Source organism: Typopeltis vanoorti, chromosome 10, assembly GCF_054136105.1.
Source record: "Typopeltis vanoorti isolate ZY-2024b chromosome 10, IOZ_Tvanoo_1.0, whole genome shotgun sequence".
Lineage (NCBI taxonomy): Eukaryota > Metazoa > Arthropoda > Arachnida > Uropygi > Thelyphonidae > Typopeltis > Typopeltis vanoorti.
Window position 1 is genome coordinate 23,414,556 of NC_143558.1, and position 5,392 is coordinate 23,419,947.

The 5,392-nt window shown below is 42.1% G+C and overlaps 1 pseudogene; it reads right to left on the reverse strand.

Moving 5' to 3' along the window:
• Nucleotides 1-1,848: 1,848 nt before the first annotated feature.
• Nucleotides 1,849-2,081, reverse strand: LOC150102228 (U2 spliceosomal RNA; annotated as a pseudogene).
• Between the last annotated feature and the right edge of the window lie 3,311 nt (nt 2,082-5,392).

The following is a 5,392-nucleotide window of genomic DNA, read 5'->3' on the forward strand; positions in this document are numbered from 1 at the left end:
ACGTACATTGTGGACCAGAGTCACAAAAACATACCTAATTATGAATCTTTCAGTGTTGGTATTTCGTACGTTTCTCATCTTTAGTACAAGATCGTCAAACAAAAAGTTTAGTAGGAGAGGAAATAAAGATAGAGTGCGCAGTGGTAGAGTAGGTAAAAGAGGCCTCAGTTGACCTTTTTTAGCTGTTTTCCCCCCAGGGGCGTTCCTAAAATGGTTGATTTTTCACTTTTAAAAAAAGGAAAAATCCTAAAAAGGAAACATGTAACAAAACAAAAAATGAAGTGCAGAGAGAAAACAAAACTGGGGAAGGAATGGAAAGGTAAACTTAGAGGTGGAGGAAGGATCTGGCCCGAGTGATGCAGCTCACAAGGAACTGCACCGCCTCGCTGTAAGCCATCGCCGCTCGGGTTCTCAGGTCCTCCCCCACCTGTGGGAACTAAAAACCAGTGAAGCTGAGTACAGAAAGCCCACAAGGTGGTTACTGTTCCTTTCTTTTGTTGTGGGCCGTTATGATTCTTTTGGCCACCTCACTTCCCTTGGCTATGTCCAGTCTGCAGAGAGCTATGTAGAACGCCGAAGCTGCCTCCTCGTCTATATCCAGGGCTACCTCTACTTGCTCAGGGATGATTTTGCTGATGTCATCAGCAAAGAGGTCACCCCATTTTGCACTGATGATGCCGGGTCCATATTTCACTGTGAGGAGGAGTTCTGGTTCTCCTACTTTATCTATCGCTTCTTTGAACTTTTCTGCCACCCCGGGCATACATCTAAGGAGATGGCTTAGAGTCTCCCCTGCTTTTTCATAAGGGACTTCTGGGTGTTCGGTTTCAGATACTTTTGCTGTTTTGAGATTTTTCAGCTCTTCTTCCTGGGGACTTAATGGCCGTTTGGAGGTGTTGGTGTTCGTCTCCATCTCTACTTCAGCTTCTTCTACGTTATCTGAATTGGCGATGTCTATATTGGCAGTGGTAGCTCCGCTTTCGTCTGTGGGAGTTGCCATGATGGTTTCTGCATTGTCAGTCTCGTCTGTTGGGATCGTATTGCTGGTTTCTGCAATTCTGGTAGGTCTCCCTCCCTTACGGGACCATTTCGTTGTCTTAGACATGGCGACATGATCAGGAGTGGCCTCAAGAAGCGGAAATTCTTCCTGTGTTGTGACCTTTTCATTACTTGGTTTTGTTGCTGATGTGATTGCGCCACCCATCCTCTCTGCCAGGGTTCTGGATGGGCAGGTGTCGACTTTGTGGTCAATGACCCCACATTTCAAGCAAGCTGCCTCACATTTTTCTTGGTTGTGGCCTATTTTTAGGTAATTTTTGCACCTTATTCTAGGGCAGTCTGCCCCAAGATGATTGAAGGCGCCACATCTAAAGCATTGCTTTTTGATGCCTGAGTAGTTTACCATTACCCGGGCAGATCCTATGAGGACAAAGTTAGGAACTTCGGTCCTCATTTCAAGAGAGATGGTTACCTCCTCTGACTTCCACTCAGGATTGTCGCCGTCATTGTGAACCTGGATTTCCCGCACAATGCCCCACTTAGAGAATATGCTACGGATGATATCGTTGTTCTCAGCGTATTCTAGGGGGAATCTTGGTATCTTAAGGATTCTCAGAAAGCTCCCAACCATGAAGGGAGATTCTTTAGTTTTCCCACAGTCAAAGCCTTGGAGTAGCTTTTCTCTGGTCTCCATATTTTTCGTCACCACCTGGTACCTTCCTCCCCCATAAGGGGTAAATCCAAAAATGTTTCCTGCGCCGACGCAGTCTGTGATAGCTTTTGCCATCGCCCTTGCCGGTATTGTGGCATCAACCTCAATTCCAAGGGTACGCACACGCGGCAGAATGGAGGGCATGATCAGATGAAGGGGGGGGGTAACTATTCCCACCACCGAATGTTTGTTATTGCCCGAGTCCGAGGTTTAGGAAGATCTGTAAATATCAGGTTAAATATCGTGAGCCCCGATGTGACTCGTACCGATGTTAACGGTTAAGAACAGATACTACGAAATGCTATTAGCCTGTTAAGCTGATACGCACAGATACCGCACTTTGATCTTAGCCAAAAGGCCGAGAAGCGATAAGCCCATAAATTGTAACGTTAGGATGTTTGTTATACTGGATAAGATAAGATATTAGAGTCAACCAGAAACCAATAGATTCAAAATGATTTCACGTTACGAATATCCAAATGTAACAATGAAATAAATAACAGCATAACAGTAAAAACAATTGACAATTATTCTTTAAGGGTGAAGCAAAATGCTTTTCATATTCCCCGCTATCTGTCGTGGTTACAGTGAGGGTAAAATTTACGAGCAGTTTGCTCGCCCTGAATGGGCATGGAGATTATGTATCGCTATAGGAGGCTAATATAGTTTTTGGTCTTCTATATTTAAATATGTCCGTTTGCTCGTATGCTGCAGCTGTTGAACCAAATCGTTGGGATATGTGGACGTCTTTAGAAAAAATTTGGAAGCTAAGGATTGTAGATAAGAGAGAATATATAGGGAATATTTGTGTCTCTGTGGAGTTGGCTGTTTCTAACATACCACGGGGCGTTCAAAATCATTCTCAAGCACTTGTTCTGCACTCGCTGTATCTTAATAATGTTAGTATTAGAGGTGTGGCTCCAGGCTGGAGAGGCATAGGTGATTATAGGACGAATCGTCATCTGGTATAGCTGCAATTTGATTCTGTTGCTGAATTTGCTATTTCTATTAATTAGCGGGTAGATCTGAGCTATGGCTTTAGATGCTTTTGCACATGCAGACTTGATATATTGGTTGAAAGATAGCTTTTTGTCGAGAATCACACCCAGGTAATTTGTTTCTTTCTGCCAGGGAATATTAGTATTGAATAGTAACACATCTCCTGCAGGAGACATTGGCCTTTTTGAGAAGAGAACCGCTGAGCTTTTCAGGGGGTTGACTTCCAATCTCCACTTGGAGAACCAACCCTCCAGCTTTAGAAGATTTTCTTGAAGCTTTCTGGTAACGAAGTGGGGTCTGAGAGATCTGGTTAGTATTGCCGTATCGTCCGCACACAGTGCTAAAATAGAAGTCATCGGATTCTGTGGGATGTCTGACATGTATACAGAAAACAGCAATGGAGCCAGTAGAGATCGCTGCGGCACTCCAGCAAAGATATGGCGCTGGGAGGATGTAGAACCGTTGATTTTAACTTGCATTGATCTATTCTGAAGATATGAACGGATTAGATGAACCATTTTTAGTGAGATACCGGCTGAGATAAGTTTGTGCAGGAGTCCAAAATGCCAGATTTTGTCAAATGCTTTAGATAGGTCTAGGAATACCGCTCCTGTGCACTGGCGCCAGTTGTAGCTGGTGGTGATATATTCCACAATTCTGTGGATTTGCTGGGTAGTACTATGGTGTTGTCGAAATCCAAACTGTTCTTTAGGGAGGATGTTTAGGTCATTTACTGAGGTTTGGAGTCGTGAGAGGATGACCTTTTCTGCAACCTTACCCAGATTGGAGATGAGACTGATTGGACGATAATTCTGCGGTAAGTGTGGGTCTTTGCCTAGCTTATGTATAGGAATCACATCAGCCATTTTCCAGGTGGAAGGAAAATAGTGAAGTCTTAAGATTGCATTTATTATACTGGTCAGATGCACTATAGCTCTTCGAGGCAGCAGCTTGATCACCCTGTTTGAGATGCTGTCTGGTCCAGGAGCTTTATTGTACTTAAGTTTTTTAATAATATCATATAATTCAACAGGTGATGCGGGTGCAATATGATCGGCACTGGTGTCCGGGAGGTTTAGTGCATGCCTAACTTGTCTGTGGATTTTGTACAGATGATTGAAATCAATGTTGTTATAAGAAGGTTTGCACTGATCCTCGAGATTTTTAAGTATGGCTTCTGCCTTATCTGCATCTGTGTGGACTAGGCCCTGGTTTGAGATTATAGGGGGGAGGGATCTGGTTTTATTTTTGATATTTCTCAGTAGGTCCCAGATAGAGTGATCAATAGGTGAGATAGAGGCTAACTTTTTATCCCAAACTTCGTTTCTATGTGTTTTAAGTGCATCTCTTACTGCTCCATTCAATCTGTTAAGCACTGTCTTATCCTGAGGTGCGCGAGTGTTATGAAATCTCTTCCTAGCTCTGTTCTTCTCTCTGATCAGGTCCATAATGTCCTCAGGCAAACGATCAGGCATACAAAATCAATATCAATATCAGCTCATATAATACTACTTGATTTGAGAAATAAAAAGGTGTTGGAAGATTTATTTATTAATTATAATGAAGAGCCAAAGGCTTCAATTTGGCGACATGAACTTATTTAAGTTAAGGGATATTATATCCCATATTGTTTCTTAGCCGAATAAGAAACTCAAAGAGTTTCATGCCGAATATAGAAACTATACAAAGTTCGGCGATTCCAAGCGTAAGCAAATACCTGGATAGAGCAGCAACTGACCCTTGAAGGTAGTGCAAGCTGAGGCAACTCATCCACATTATGGGTAAATATCAAGAATAGTGCTCGGAGCTTGCTCCACCTTTGCTATGAGTTGCCTCGGTGTTGCACTACCTTAAGGGTCAGTTGCTGCTGGGATGTAATATCCCTTAACTTAAATAAAATTTATTTATTTGTATCAAGCATTCGCCAAATTTTACAAACTAGATTTCAAGACATTGAGCTGTACTATCATATTTTATAATCAAATATAAAAAACACCAACTTAAATTTCGAAATTTACTGGAGATCTTACGATAATATAACCTTTGGCATGGGTTGCCTTGTATTACTTAAAAGACAGGAACTCTGCCCAGGAGCCGGTATATTTGCCTTTAATTGCTCATTTGAACAAGTTCCTGGAAGAGTTCGGGTCTTTTAAGTAATGCATACCAAGGCAACTCCGGTGCAGAATCTTACTTATCCCGAATTGAAGCCTTTTCAGTCTATATTTTAGTCATTTATTTTCATCGCGCGCGCGTGTGTGCGCACAGAATCAGAATCATCTAAATTGTTTATATTACAATGTGTTGCCTATTGTAATCCTCGTATAAGTTGCAGCACGACAATTTCAGCAAAATTGCATCGTAGAAGATGAGGAGGAAACACTTGAGGATAAACAGGAGAAGCACGCAAGTGTGGTTGAACTGAAAACCTCATTAGAAGTCTTCTGGTATTAGTGGCTAACTGCACAACTTCTAATTGGAATAACGAGATTTAGAAACACCGGATGGCCTAATGATGTTATTAATTAATGCCCATCTGTATCAGCTAATTTCACTGAGAAGATGAAAGCCCTCTGTAGCATAGTAACTTATTTCGTATTAACTCTATTATCGATGTAATAGCTAAATTATTGCTTACAGGAGGGCTTCGTTTCTGATACAGATCAAGTTCACCTGTGCAAT